This window comes from Diabrotica virgifera, chromosome 1 (genome assembly GCF_917563875.1).
Source record: "Diabrotica virgifera virgifera chromosome 1, PGI_DIABVI_V3a".
NCBI lineage: Eukaryota > Metazoa > Arthropoda > Insecta > Coleoptera > Chrysomelidae > Diabrotica > Diabrotica virgifera.
This window is the reverse complement of record NC_065443.1, coordinates 244,322,954-244,340,166: the sequence shown is the minus strand read 5'-3', so window position 1 is coordinate 244,340,166 and position 17,213 is coordinate 244,322,954. Positions and strand designations below refer to the sequence as shown.

Sequence of the window (17,213 nt, the reverse complement as noted above, 5' to 3'; positions counted from 1 at the left end):
TTTTTATTTTCACTTAATTGTTTGATAGAATTAGCCTGGGCATGAAGAACTTCAATCGCTTTTCCTTTTATTTTAATCTTTTTCTAGTCTGAATCTGTCAAAATGTTTGTCAATGAGTTTGATTATTATTTACACGTAATTTGATTTGACTAAATATATGAATTTTATTCTAGCACAAACAAATGGAATATGAATGTCATCGTCAACTGTGAAAAAAGATATTGCAATCGGAGAAAAATCTTAGGATCATCATAATACTAACGAAGCCCCTGGACCGTCGTCACTAGGAGAGAAAGAAAATTGTCAAAAAATTCAGATTACTTCTTCAGATGTGGTTTGTTGTATTTGCCAAAAGGGGAGCTCTGACGCACATACGTGCATAATTGGTAATCAGGTGATACATGTTGTGTGCGCTGACAGCACACTAGGTGCATACTATGAAGGTTTTGAAAGAAAAGTTACATGCATGCATTGTACACAGACAGAAAAAATTAAAAAAAAATAAAGTAAAGGCGGTGGAAGGTCTTCATGCCCAGGCTAATGCTATGAAACCATTAAGTGAAAAAAATGTCCTCCAATTCCGATCGAAAAAACGGCAACAATATCTACCTCCAGCTTTGATAGAGCCAAAGAAGCTGCTCGAAAAAATTTTTGTATCATACAAGATAAAAAAATTAACGGTTTATATAGAGTTGGTATGAAATACGGAACAATAAACACACTTTTTTTCAAGAAATCAAATAAGAGAATGCAAAGAGAATTCTCTTAATTTCCAAGATGTTTCAGACGTTAAGCTGTCTATAAGAGAAATTAGTACAAAAGATTCTGAATTTGGAGGACAAGGCTTTATAAAATACTATTGTCATAAGAAATGCTCTTCAAAATTATATAAGTGTAAAAAGTCTAACGTATTGTGCAACTCTAATTGCGAGAATGCCTTAACAAGTGAAAATAAACACAAATTTTTTAATTGTAATTAGGACAAAATAAAAATAATAAACACTAAAATTAAAAAATGACGTTTTTTTAAACCTAATCTAACAAATTACGACATTTTAATAGTTAATCGGGGTTTGACTAGTCAAATCCCGATTTCATAAAATTAAATTTCGACCTTTGCCTGACCAACTTAGTCTCTCCTAGGTTTGACTAGTCAAAGGCCGAAACTGTAATTTATTTCGGGCTTTGACTAAGACCGTCAGTCAGACCCGAGGATTGCCTAGTAAAACCTAGGAGTGCCTGAAATTCGGGCTTTGACTATAACATATACATTGTAGAATAAAAAAATCTTATTTTCTTTGCTTTCAAATGGTATATTGCAACAAATTCTAGGACTATTTTTAAACCAGATATCCGTAGGATATCCAAGGGTATCCGTAATTTGAGAAAAATTTTAAATTATTTTTATTTTTTGCAATTAGAAGAATATAATTGCATATTGTAACATAATTTTAAATTTCAAATAACTTTTCTTTATAACATTTTTCGATATTGTAAAATATAAAGGTGCTTTACTCTTGAGCGAAATTCATACTTTTTAACAAACCTCGTACACCATTGATAATATTTTATATCTGATAATTGCATTTGAGGTTTTAGACTATGCAGACTATTTTGCAAAAATTTTTTTTCATAAAGTTAATAATAAAAATGTTTTCCATATGGTTCCAACTTAGTGGGACCTATTGAATGTGTATATATCACATTTTGAAAAGGCATATCTTGTTTAAAAATAGTCCTAGAATTTTTTACAATACATCATTTTAAAGTAAAGAAAATAAGCTTTCTTTTTATTGTAAAATATATATACCTAAATAAACAATAAAAAAGTTATAATGAGAAATTTAAAAATAATCATAAGATATATCAAAAATCATTAAAACTATAAAATTTTGAATAACCATATCTCGCTTAAGGATAGTCATACAGCCTTCTACAATAGAGCATTTTAAAAATAATTGACTTTTCTTTCTATTAAATGTGACATTGAATATACGTGAAGTTGCATAGAAAAAGTTACAGAACAATGTTTGAAAAGTGACAAGGAAAATGGGCCAAAATCGCTGTGAGTGGCGGATTTTGAAAAATCCTATTTCTGAAATAATAAATCCCAGAGACTTTTACCAAACTTTATTCTAAAGAGAAAGAATGGAAGTTATTTTTCGCTGAAGCAATGTCTATACCTATATCCCAGCGGAAAAAAGTTATGGGGCAAAAAACAAAATTGCTATATTTCGCGTTTTTTTAGCTTTTCTTTTGAATATATTTTTGTAAAAAAAATATTTTTGAGTTTAAAGTATGACAATTCAATAGTAAATTTAACCTGTAACAATTTTCCTGTAGACGTGTTTGCACCAAAAGTACATAGAACTCAACAATAATTCGCTCGGTGCCTAGGGAATAATTCACCCCTTTCTCAAAATGCACCCATTTAAATGGTAGACTATATGAAACAATAAAACCCCGTTAACGTTGTAGTTCCTTTCTAAAATACATAATCAATAGCCTGCTTTATAAATGACATTTTTTTCAATAATTTTATTGTTTGCGTTTCCTCAAAGGTAATTTTTATCGCATCTTCCTTATAAAGTGGCCCAATATTGACAATTTCTGCAAAATGAAATAGTATATTAAGTATGGAGAACGGTAAGGGTTTTATACTGATCGAAGACAATTGTTTGGAGGAGGAGCGGAGCGACGACTCCAATTATTGTCTGAGATCGGTTACCCTTAACGTTCGACATGCTTATAACGTTTTTTGCACGATTGATACCATTATAAATTATAAAATTAAACATTTTCGTCATATTGACTACTTTCATTCATTTTATCAAGATAGATACTTTGGTTGTTAGGTAGTAACTAGGGTGCATAACAACAATGGAGAATTGAGTTTTTATTTAGTTGTCAATAATTTTAAGTACAATTTTGATTATTATAAATTAAAATATGAGCGAAAGTGAATTTGAAGAAATTGAACGGGCTTGAGAAGAAGGGTGTTCCGCAATTATTCCCGAAAAATCCAAAAAATATTGTGCAATACTAGTAATACTACTAATGTATGCGATTCTGCAGGAGTTTCTGTTAGAAGTGAAACCACAGCCCAAACAAGTGGGATTTCATTAAATAATTTAACAAATTGTACCATAAGTTTTAATATTAATCAATAGTTCGTTAGTTTTCTTTATTCTGTAAAAAAATAAATTAAAATTAAGAGATTTTTTAACTCGACGGTAAGTGAATTACTTACCGTCGAGTTGGAGTACTTACCGTCGAGTTGGATTACTTACCGTCGAGTTGCTAGTAAATGTCACCTACTAACGTAAAATCTGTCACGGTAAACAGTCAAAAATGATCAATCGTGCAAAAATAATATAAGTTAGGCGGTTAATAGTGTCTGTGAGTGAAATGTAAGTTTTAAAATACTAAATTATTTCAATTTTCTGTACAATGCAACAGATGCTTTGAACATTTATCTTGAGTTCGTCTCTAAGACCTTGCCATAGCATTCCTGAACTGAAGAAGTGTGGTAGAATTTTAAGACATAAGGGATAAATATTATTTATATAATGACAATAGTGATAAAAATGTATCTTTTTAGCAAAATAAAAAAGTAAGTAAGACCGTAAATACTGAAACACGCGAACTTTACGAGATGAGACGAACAATCAAGTTCCGACACGAAAACAATTACACTCAAGAAAGCTAATCTTTTGTGTTGTTAGTAGTCGTAGGATATTCGGATTCGTCCTTGCGTTATCCTGACAATGACGTTTTCTTGGTTATAGTAAAAGTATCCAATTTATTTTGAATGTACATGTAATTCTCCAATAAATATACAGAAATATACCTAATGTTTTTTCATTATGGTCCGAGAGCTGTTATGATATTTTTGGGTAAGTATTTGAGGCAATATGAAAAATTTTTAGGTCACTCTTCCACAATAGCCTAATAAAAAAATTCATTTTTCCCAAAATCCCCCCCATAGTTAAAAAAAGGTAAACAATGTTATTACAAAAAATATCTTTGAGGTGATTTTAAAGTAAATCACAGAAAACGACAGTTCTCGCCAGTGGCGCACAACTCCCGTACATGCGACACTATATATACACGAAATTTTCTATTTTCTAAGCCTGACTAAATTGAAAATTGAGCCAAATCCCATCTTAAAATATAGGAAAAGACTCGCCCATCCATATGTCCATCCATATCATCCATTTTGGTCCAAGGATGTGGATTTTACGGCCCATGTAGAATATGTTTTTCGTTCTCGTTCCCAAAACTCCCAAAAATTTTAAAAATTTAAGTCTGCCCTTTATGGCTTCTGATAGTACTGATCATTACCTTTTCAACGCATGTTTAATTTTGAAAATCGGTTTTACCATTCAAAAGTTACCGAGCTCAGAAATTTTATTCAATTTCAATTTAAAAAGGGAAAAATGTTTGTTTGTGTGTTTTGTGAAAAAGTTACACCGATCTGAATTATTTTTTCTGTGTCTCAAGAGGGGGTCAGGGCCGATTCAGAACCGGTGTAGTTTGTGACTTTCGACTACCCATAAGCCAGCTATAGGACTAGGTAAGTACAAAACGGCATATTTTTTGGGGGTATATATCTTAGGTTCAGGGAGAGGCAGGAAAACCATAAATACAACTAATCAATAGTGTTGAGTTAAGCTTTCAAATGGTTCTTACGCGGTTAGGAACAGACACACACAAGGCTCAGTATAGCCAAAAAACTGAAAGACTAAACTTTAAAAATTTTGGTTTATCGACAATTACTCAAAATTTCAACCTACGAATTGCGCCAATAGCTGAGCCTTTGTATGAGGACTCTATACGCGTCTAACAGTGTATACCTCATATCTGCAAAAAATCGAATTTTTAAGTTATAGGCTTCATAAATGTGATCAAATTTCTCTCCTATGGGAAAAACGGTTTAAGCTCAATAATTCCTGAAATACCTTCAGTTATATACTTGACCTTGGATACTTCAGATACTACTTGCCAATACGTTTCGAACTCATGTTTAGTGAATAACATCGGTTAAGCCTTTCCAAATTATTAAGCTCCAAAGTATAATCCTTTTGGCCATTATTGCCGAAATGGTTTATGTAGTTGTAGTGGTTATGACGCTAAATTTGATAGGGCAATCCCGAGTTCATTTACCAACCATCCCAATATTTTTTTTCAATATTTTTCGAATAGAAAAAAAATATGGTGTACATTCGATGGACACTAGATCATTTGAGAGATAATGCTTAAAAGGCGACCATTTATAACGCTTAACGTGGAATAGAGAAACATTCAATTTAACTTCATACATTTATTTTACAGATAACTTTGGAAAACTCCTGATACACGAATAAAAAACTGCTAAACGGCGTAAAAATGAGCGGCGCATACAATATTCTAGCTACGAAAGAGCTGATATGAACATTGCATAATATTTGCTAAATTTGATGTAAAACGTGCCACAAAAGAGCTTCAAAATACAAACTCTATCAAAGTTACTTTTTTGTGGCTCGTTTTACTTCAAATTTAGCGACTATTATGGAAACATATTTTAAAATAAAACTAGAATTTTATTTTCCATCAAAATTAAAATACATTTTCGACATCAAAGATAAGACAGACAATTTGCGAGGGATTTCAACTCTTGAAGATGCCTTGAATGGGCACCTCCAGGATTACTTTCAGGGGTTGCATCTGAACTTTAGGAAATTGCATCTGAGTCTATAGATACTATTAACCAATATAAAATATACAACTATAGTATATCTATGTACTTTCTTTTCGGACAGGAGGGAATTTTGTTTTGGGATTTTTTTTTCCAATTGCTTTTTTTCACAGGATATTTTTTAATATTAAAAATGAAAATTCTAAAAAAGATTTTTGTTTTGATGAGATTTTCTAACGGCCAGGTGAGCAAAAAAATTACGCGTGCATGTAAATGAAAAGTGCTGTAGGTAAGCTGCAGTGTGAAAAAGAGCGTATGTCGATAGTTTTTTGCGTTTTCGATCGCAGCGATCCTTTTCGCTCAAGCAAAATCACGTGACCTGACGATACCCACGTTGTTGTGCCACAAAATGTTGGAGTAATTATTAGGTAATTTAGATTGCTCAGATATCTTTTTAAAATAAAAGAATATAATACGAACTATAAAGTAAATTTTGCAAATGTGACAAAAAAAGATAAACTTAATATCATAAATATATCTATATAATAGTATATTATGCAACGAGAATTTAATGATGGTCATTATTAAGCGAGTATGAGGGTTACGAAACGAGCCGTAAGCCGAGAGTTTCGTATAGAGTACGAGCTTCATAATGATAATTAAATGCAAGTTGTATACACTATTTTTTATGATCATTCACAACAAAAAATATATTCAAATTTATTAATTGTTTAACAAAAATAAATTCAGTAGTTTGTCAGTTTGACGGTTTGTTTACATATTGAGAACTGTCAAAGCGTATGTATTTGACTCGCCATTGGTCACTGCGCGTGTACCACCTTTATAGCGAATGCCATATCGTGATTCTATTGGTTAAAATTCTCTATCTTAATGAAAATCGGTATCTTAACGAAAATCTGTATCATAATGAAGTTCATTATGATACAGGTAGTGACATCATAATTGATATATTATAGTATGAGAATAGAAAAAAGTATAAAAATAATTTAAATTAATTTTGGTTGTTTTTCTAAAGCTATTTTCTTGCGGCATTTTTGTAATTAACTATTTTTAATAAGAAATAAGCCGCAATTTTACCAAAAAATGATTTTATTAACGTTTCGACCTCCAGATCGTATGCCGTTGTCAAAATACAAAAAATATTAATGAATTAAACAAAAATGTTGTTGCTTAGTAAAAAATTCTTCTAATAATTTATTTAATCTGACTCATTTATATCGGCAATTCAGAGAGATTATACATTTTAAAGTAGAAGACTTTAAAATGATATTGCCAATATTTACGAGTTGACAGACAGTTCATTAGATTACATGAAATCAATCATGATAGTATCATGAGGTTTTTTCCTGGTTTTCCCTCGTGATTTACCATGGAATATCTAGCGCGAGAATTTTACTGTCACCGTTGCATGTGGTTCAACTCACCGTGTAACTCAATCTTGAGTTGGGGTTGATTTCATGTAATCGAATGAACTATCTTTGAGTAAAGTCGTCCTAGGAACCCAACTCATAAATATTGGCAATATCATTTTAAAGTCTTCTACTTTAAAATGTATATTACATGTCTGAATTGCCGATATAAATGAGTCAGATTAAATAAATTATTAGAAGAATTTTTTACTATGCAACAACATTTCTGTTTAATTCATTAATATTATTTGTATTTTGACAACGACATCCGATTTGGACGTCGAAACGTTAATAAAATCATTTTTTTAGTAAAATTGTGGCGTATTTTCCATTAAAAATAGTTCAGGTAATGGCAAGTAGAAAATTTTATCAAAAAAAAACTGTTTTTTTTTAGAAAATATATTTTTAATATTAGAAAATACTGTCAAAATAGCAATTGCATCGCCATGTTTGAAAAGCAAGTACATAGCTCTACATGTATAGCTATATTTTTTATATTGGTTAATAATATGTATAGATTCAGATTCAGACTCAATTCCCTGAAGTTCAGATGCACCCCCTGAAAAAAAATCCTGGGGGCGTCGATGCAAGCATCTTGCACAGTTAAAATCCCTCGAAAGTCGCCCGGTTTGTTCATTTTCTTTAAATTTGAATATTTAAAGTTACTTTAAAAAAATTACAAGTTGCCTTAAATATACTTTTTGCAATAACAGTTTTTATCTTTTTTTGAAGTTATACTTCTTTACCGGCGATAGAGGGTGATTTTTTATATGTTAAAACCTATCAGCCCGGCGCATGCGCATTATAACTTTGTTCTGATTGGATGTTCAAATGACATGTCAAAAATTATCCGATATGGCAGCTGTGGTTTGGAGGTAAAGGTAAAGGTAAACAAATGTATAATATATTAGTTTTATTGTTGTGAGGACAGAAACAAAAAAGTTTATAATATTGTAGTGACTTTTAAATAGTTTTTAAAAGCAACAGGTACGTAATAATTGTTAATGTATCATGGGTATAAACCTACCTATTTGATCTGCCAAAATACATAGTATGTAATACTTTTATTTATATAATTTGATTACCATCAAAATTTCTATCAATATTCACCTAATATATTGTTTTTTACTCTATGTTTTGTTGTATTTTTTCAATTCTAAATCATTTCAAATCAAAATTAAAATAATTTGATCAATTTTCAAAATATCAAAATATCACAAGTTTAATCCGTTTAGTTAGTCGATCTTCGTAAATAATGACACATAGTGTCCGTGGCTAAGCGGAGAAGGCGAATGAATTCCAATACCAACCGCTCTTATCAGCGCTGGTTCGAGTCCCAATAGAAACTTTCTTTTTTGTTTTTTTTTAATACATTTTATGATTGTAAGTGTATTTATTATATAATTGTATTTTCAGAAAATACGTATTTAGTTAAAAAATTTTTCGACAATTAATGTTCAGACATCATTTGTGGCTTGTTTAATGTGTTTGTGTGTGTTTTATTCTTTTATTATTTTAATCTTTGGCACTGTTCTAATAAAAATGTTTGAGAAGTAGTTAGTATAAATTAGTTTAATATTTAAACAAAATATAAATAAAAAGTATATTAATTTCGTTTAAATCATATAATAGAAGTATAACTTCTTACGTGCGTACAAAGTACACACACATTCTTTTTTTTTTCATTGCGCTACCCTCTAGCCAGATCGGCATTTTTGTATTAGGCTATCGTGGAAGAGTTACCTGATTAAATTTTAGATTGACTCAAATATCAGCCCAAAAATGTCAAACCTCTCTCGTGCTATTAGAATCTATTGTGTTTAAGATGATAGGTGCAAACTTTCAGCTCCAATGCTACTTAATTTCATTAATTTTTTTTCGAATCCTGAGAACAGTAAGTGTTTTTGAAAAATTTAGACACAGAACAAAAGACAAAGATTACATCATTACCGAGGGTAAAAAGTCCCTGTAAACTTCTACAATGTTTACTCTAATAAGTTACAGGGGTGAAAAAGAAAGAAAAATTGGGTGTGATTTTTATTTTCAAATATCTGGTTCAAAAGAAACTTTTTGTTTATTGTAAGTGACTATCTACACTCGGTAATGATGTAATATTTAACTTTGCATTTAAATGTTTCAAAAATATTTATTAGTTTTTCCAGGATTCGAAAAAAATGAACACCGTGTCCGTGCTGATATTTTACAAATCGAACATTCGCTATCTTTGTCATACAACGCCCTCAGTCGAACGGAATGTGGTGACAAGACAATGACAAACAAGGCTTCTAAATATTTGACACGGCTTCAGGAATATTTTGAGTTGTTTATTAAATAATATTAATAGTGTATTTGATATAGGATTTAAGACGTGAAATTCATAAAAAGTAATTTATAGTTTATTTATGGAAAATCAAAGCAGAGAGTACACCAGGATATATTTTGTGATCCCAGTATATTGTTGTTAAAGATTTTCAAAATATATTTAAGCTACGCTCTTAGTGAATGAAGTCTTGCCAAACAAGGCGTATATTTCTGACTTTTTAATACATTTTCCCGTTTATTTCTATTAACAATCGTGACTTCAGATATTTTCATAAAAACAATTTAATATTCTTTAAAGAAAATCTAGTCGTACACAGATACATATAAGCAAAATTATATGCTGCTGTTTACACAGCCTTCTCTCTTGTAAAATAAATTATGATACGTCAAAAAAGTGAAAGCAATTAGTCAATTTCATCCACAACAACTTTTTCATAGGCGAAAAATGATGAAAGGACTTAGCAAGATTGTTTTGGATTACTTTCCTTTATTTAGACTGGAAATTCTGCGTATAATCTCTAATTTTTTGTGGATTAGACGGAGCGCTATTTTTCATGTGCTTTAATCAATTTATTTCAGCTTTTTTCACAACTTCATATATAGTGGTAAATAAGGTTTTCTGTCTGTATCAAGTGTAATTGATTTAAGGTGTTTGCTTTTGCTTTAATTTGTATATGTTATTTATTTTTTTGTCTACTTTATTTATGTAGTTTTACACTAATAAAACAACAGAAATGTACAACTTCAGAAAGTAGATGGTACTTAAGAAATTAGTGCTTACAAAATCGAAGCAACTCAGGATCCAATGGATAATGAGTCATTTAAATAGTGCATTAATAATAGAACATTAATAAAGTTGGAGTTAATTAGAATTCCATCAAATTAACTTTTTTTTATTGCTAGCACAAAAACAGTTTTTGACAATTAAAAATTTAAAAATTAATGTTTTAATAATGGGTATGATCTCTTGTGGCATTAATAACTTCTCTCATGATTAGGCATACACCCAATCAAGTTCGCTATTGGTTCTTATGAAACATTAAGCCATTCTTCTTCTACTGCGGTAATATGTTCTGGGATCGAGTTTGTGGTGTGATGTCTAACTCGAATTCGTTGTTTTCTTCTTCTAAAAGTGCCTATCCGTTCCGGATGTTGGCGATCATTATGGCTATCTTGACTTTGTTTACCGCAGCGCGGAACAGTTCAGTGGTAGTGGTGTTATACCACTTTCGTAAATTTTGAAGCCAGGAAATTCGTCTTCTTCCCGGTCCTCTTTTACCATTTACCTTCCCTTGGAGAATCAGTTGGAGAAGACCGTAACGTTCTTGAATACTCATTACATGTCCTAGATATTATAATTTTTTTGTTTTGATGGTTATGAGAATTTCACACTCTTTCCCCATTCTACGCAGTGTTACGGCTTAAAAGTCGCTAAACAACTAGAAACGATTTTTATTTCTGTGATAAATGATAATGATATAAAAAATTAATAACCATTTTCAATTTCGTTGCAAAACGAAAACACAGCCGAACCATATTCTAGTCCAATCAGAGAGTGCCGCAAGCACCCCTACCGGTTTCGAAACTTATTAGTCTCTCATCAGGAGGCACATATGCTGCTCTCCCCGATCCAACCAAAACAAACCCCAGCGTGCAGTCCCGGATTGCAACGAACGAAATGGCATAGATGCCCTAGCGGCAACTGCTAGCAAAAAGACTAAGTTTTCACTCTAATGGCATATAAAACAACATAATGCTCTTCTACACCCCTATTTCTCGTTGGAACTTTACCGCGCTGAGCAGATGGGACGTGAATTGTAAATTGTAGAATTCTCTCATCTTCCTTAGTCTCAGCATCCGTATGGCTTGCAAATTGTAGAAGCCTCGGAGGTGTAACCAGAGAAGGTTCCCATTGTTTTCATTCTGGTGGGGTGTAGAATAGCATTATATTGTTTTATATGCCATTAGAGTGAAAACTTAGTCTTCTTGATAATTATATAATTTTTCCGTTTTTATCTTCGATTAGTGGAGGTTTACATCTTTATTCAGTCCTGCAACTTCTTTCAGTTTTTTGTGCATATTGAATGCGTCATAGATACGCTCGTAGTTCTCAATTTCTTTACATTGTTGTTTATGCCACTCTGATTTAGCTGATCTTAGTTTTCTTCGAATCATACTGTTTAACTTTTTGTATTCTGTCAGATTAGTATTCTTAGATTTTCTTCTTGCATTCACTAAATATCTCACTCAATATCTCTTCTGTCATCAACTGTTGCTTATTCCTACGCTGATTTTCCATTAGATGGTCTTCTTGGACTTTTTCCAATGTTTCTTTACATGATGCCCATAATTGTTCTTCTGAATTTTTATTTTCCAATTTCTGAAACTGATCTTCTAATTTATCGGTTACTATTTCTTTCACTTTCGCATTTGAAAGTTTATCTTTGCTGATTCTAGGAGATATTTTGGGTTTTTTAATCTTTTTAAATTTAAGTAATACCTTAGCTGCTAGTAAATTATGGTTGGAGGGTACATCCGCTCCTGGATATGTTTTGGAGGATAAGATAGCATTTCTATATCTTTTTGATATACAGATATAATCAATTTGATTTCTTACTATTCTTCCACAAGTGTCCATAGGAGATTTACAGGTGTAAAGTCGTCGCTTAGGCAAGTCAAAAATAGTGTTTGGATATTACTAATTGTTTTTCTACGCAAAATCTAATCATTCTATCTCCACGGTCCAAAATCTAATCATTCTATCTCCACGGTTCTATCTCCTCGTTCCTAAACCAAACTTGCCAACGACATCTTCTTCACTACCTTTTCCAAGCTTGGCATTGAAGTCCCCCAATACAATGTTTATATCTTGGCTTCCTGTTAGTGATAATAAATAGTCTAGATGTGAATAAAAGCTTTCGACAACTTCATCGTCATATTGTTGTGTAGGTGCATATACCTGAATGATGTTTAAGTCTGTACGATTTGATTTTATTTGTAACATTATTAATTATTAATATCAACGATATTTTTTACTGATTTTGCGACATTTTGTTTTAAAATAAATGCCACACCATTTCTATGTGTCGGACCTTCTTCACCAGAGTAGTAAATTTCATAATTATCTATCGTCATATGGCCAGAACCCGGCCACCTCATCTCGCTTATACCTAAGGTATTTATACCTTATCATCTCGCTTATACCTGATTAATATCATTAAATACTTATCTACAAATACTTGATTTTCAACAGGTTAATCAACGCTACCAAACTGGCAACAATAAACAAGCCCAGAGCAATTAAACCAGCTTCACAATTTCTTAAAGAATCAATAGGTAAAATAGATTTACAAAGTACTACTCCAATCTGATACTCTAATACTCCACCATGGGCATTAACATTGCCCACTATAGAGACCAGTCTTTCAACATATTATAATAAAAAGACACTCCTAGTTCCGTCCTAAAGTAATCGTTCCTCGAACTCAAACAGTATGATTCAATCATCTACCCAGATATTTCTAAAGCTGAAGATCAAGTTTCCGTCTGCCACCACCACCAACGAGGTTATAGCTATTTTTCTTCTTCCATATATTACTGTGGCATCTACACAGCCGAACTATATGCTATCATGGAAGCACTTAGTTGTCCAACCAACAGAAGCAAAAACCTTGCAGTCTGCAGTGACCCATTATCCTCCATCCTGTCCATCGAGAATATTTACTCTCAAAACCAACTAATTCAAAATATCCAGAATGCATGACACCAATTAAAAGATAAGAACATATTGATTAGCATTATTTGGACTCCATCGTAAGTGGGTATTACAGGAAATGAAAATGCAGATCTAGCGTCTAAAGAGGCATCTCGTGCTATTATTCCAATAGAGAGTATTCAGTTGGAGGTAGATTTATACCATTCATTTAATCAAATTTACTTGAGAGCCAGGCAAAACCTGGAATGGAACAAGCTCAAAATTTCATAATATTCAAACCAGAATTCCTGCCTTAAAAATACCAGCACTTTGTAGAAGGGATAAAGTTGTCATAAGATAATTGAGAATTGGGCATTACCGTCTTACGCCTGGTTACCTGATGAGTCAGGGCAATCCTCCTTGGTGCCATGACTGCAATATCCGTGTTATTGTCAGATACATAGTATTTCAGTACCAGCTATAGGTACACCAACACTCGAAGACAACACAAACTGGATGAAGACTCAACCGCCACTCTTACTGATAATAGTAACTTTAATAATAGTCTGGGCTGATTATCGGAGAATAGGCCTTTTTTGGGAAAAGTTATTTACCAACAATTTTATTGCTGGAATCGAATCTTATTATTGTATGTATTAATAATATAGGTATGCAAAGTCCGCAGATAGTGTGCTACTTTTTTTATAAACAAAATGGCGCCCGAAAATCGTGTTTTTTTCAATTTTTGCTCTAACTCCAAAGATTTTAACTTTACATCAAAAACACCCAAACAAAAATTCATCGCAATTAAATTCTGCATAGAGATGTGTTTTTCCCGATTCACTTCGACGAAAACTTTCCCCGGAAAAAGCGGGTTTTTCCAACAAAATCTTTAATTTTCAACTAAAATTTTAGATGAGTAATTGTTAATCAATAATTAAATAACTTGGTAACATAAAAGCCCTTTTGTACAGATTATAATTCCAGAACTGATGGAAATTGAATAAACAGTTTAGCAACAATTGAATTGTTAATTAAAAAATTACGGTCGCTATAATAACGACAATAATTATGATGCATAAGAATAACTATGATTTTTTCATAAAAAGACACTATACCTATCTAATTTACTTTACAGAATTGAAATTGGACTATTTAAGCGGCCTCAGGAATATTTAAAATTATAAAGAATTTTTTGGCTTATAAACAAATAGAATTTCTCGAGAAATATTAAACTAAATTAAATTGTAAAAACGGTATTCGAAAAACTGCGGCAGGACGCTTCTTCTAAAAGAAAAAACGTTTAATTATGATGAGTAGTTCTTGAGATACCACCGGTCAAAGTTGACCACAATTTACAGCAAAGATATAAACAATAGGATGATAATTTTTAAACCATTACCTTTTTATTTTGTCCTCTTTCTCCACACCAATTTTCATATCCTTAAAATACTCATAACATATATTATTATAATAAAAACTATCGATAATACGTGTGAAAATTGCCAAAAATAGCAAAATTCCAATCAAAAATTAGGTTGGAGAAAATGTAACCCTCAAAGTTCAAAATCGGTATACGTTAAAAAAATGCATTTTCTCGGCTTTCCGTGGAGCGATTTCATTCATTCTTTTTTTGTTCCCAAGTAACTCGAGTAGAGCCATCGAACTAACGCATTATTAAATGTCAAACTTGCTTTTGTTTTGTTATAATAAATTAATTTATTTATTCTAACACAAAATTTTAAATTGTTTAAATAAAAATTGTTTAAATAATTATACAGCTTTCAAATGAAAATATTTATGTTTTTAACTTTAAAAGGTACACTTGTAGTAAGTTTATCTAAAAAAAGCCTACAACTGGAAAAAATATGTAGTTTTCTGTTCTTATAAATAAATTAATCTATTATAACAAAACAAAAGCAAGTTTGACATTTAATAATGCGTTATTTCGATGGCTCTACTCGAGTTATTTGGGAACAAAAAAAGAATGAAGGAAATTGCTCCATTATTGTCCCGCATATAAAAACCCGCTTTTTCCGGGGAAAGTTTTCGTCGACGTGAATCGGGAAAAACACGTCTCTATGCAGAATTTAATTGCGATGAATTTTTATTTGAGTGTTTTTGGTGTAAAGTTAAAATCTTTGGAGTTATAGAGCAAAAATTGAAAAAAACACGATTTTCGGGCGCCATTTTGTTTATAAAAAAAGTAGCACACCATCTGCGGACTTTGCATACCTATATTATTAATACATACAATAATAAGATTCGATTCCAGCAATAAAATTGCTGGTAAATAACTTTTCCTCGTATTTTGCTAATTAGCCCAGAGTATAATGTGATAATGTTTCTCAAAGTCTCTCAGCTATACTGCGTCATATAAATATTGTTTATTATTTTGCTCATATTGTAATTCTTTTTAAATATAACTACTGTAACCCTTACTTTTTTAACCTTGTCAATGGCCTGTGTTGAGGAGACAAGTTAATTTAAATAAAAAAATACTTGAAATTTGTATGTAAGTATTAAAAAATAATCTGTCAAATATCACACAATAGTAAGAATAAATAAGAAAATAATGGTCTAATTTGTTTCTCAAATTTGTTTCCATTCTGCAATAGTCACTAGAGTTCTGCGGGCGCTGGTGTCTATTGCCAGGCAACAAGCTTTCAAAAAATTGTCGCATTATTTTCAATTTATTCTCACTCTCTTGCAATATTTATGTTGGAAAAGTTTTCAATCTGTCAACCAAGTGTTTTTGAATTCCGGTGCCAATAGAGAGATATCGAAACCCTATTTAACATCGTCCTTTAATAAAATATCCTTTATTTTGACATAAATAACCATGCTTATATGTCAAAAGTGTCAAAATAAAGGATCTTTTATTACCAAACGACGGTTTCGATATCTCTCTATTATCAACGTAAATTTCCAGATTTTATCTCGCAAAAGCGATAAAGTATTGGTCAAGTGTTAACTGGTCAAGTAAGAAATAAATAGCCATTTGCATCAAGTGATTCTTTTAACTAAAATAAAATATAATACAAAATTATAACGTAAATCGTATTGTTATACTAAAATCGACAAAAACGTCAGTTTTTAGAATCCTTCATATAAAGTTACACAACAATAATTTCTATTATTATAATAAACTTGAAATATTTCGTATGTATTTAAACTACTAAAATATATATATTATTTAAAATATATTATGGGTGTTTGGTATTGTAACAGATTATATAATTTTACGTGTATTTCCGGTACTTTCAAGTTTAATTTATTCTGCATAATATTGATGATATTTTAGTATATGAGCTAAAAATTTCGATTATTATGAGGTATCATAGGTATCCTTATAAATTCTTTTAGTTTTGCGATTTTAATTTATCTGTTTTATTATGCAAACTGTTCAAACCCTCCATAACTTTTAGACACGTTTTCCAATTTATTTTTTAAGACAATATTGACGTTTACAGTATCCGCTGGGAGTATTAATTGTGATTATAGGTCACGTGGTACACTCTGCCGACGCGGGGGATGATCTTCGGTCTATGCTTTATGTGTAATTTACAAAAACAGGAGATTATTTAAAAATTTTACTATTAATTTTGTGCTAATGTATCAATACATCATTACAAATTTGCCATAAATACCCTATATGGCAGAAACTGTTTGATACAATACATAAATATAGTTTAAATTAAAAAAATATGAGGAGATTTTTTAGGCCGACAGCCGAAGTATGACGTAACGACTGCCATATTGACGGTAATATTTCACTTTGTAAACAAAAGTTGAAAAGCCAGGATTTCTCCAATCGCAAGACTTTTGATTCCTATAGAGTTCAAACTTTGCTTCCTCTGCTTTTACTATACGTAACTAAACAATTTTTTATACAGTAATGAGCACGCTAATAACCTGCAAAATAGCGCAAAAGATGGAAAACATAATACATTGCGAAACAAAAAGAGATGAAACTAGTAGAGCTGGAAATTATTGTTATAAACGTCTAAATAATTAACATTACATAGTTTCCCACCTTTGGAGATCTGTGAGAGGAGCATTTTATAAAATTCTACTGTCACGCTGACAG

The 17,213-nt window shown here is 31.3% G+C and overlaps 1 protein-coding gene across 3 annotated transcripts in view; it reads left to right on the top strand.

Moving 5' to 3' along the window:
- The window catches only part of LOC126883113 (Ig-like and fibronectin type-III domain-containing protein 2), a 1,605,319-nt gene that overhangs the window by 176,765 nt on the left and 1,411,341 nt on the right, over window positions 1-17,213 (top strand). The window lies entirely within an intron of this gene.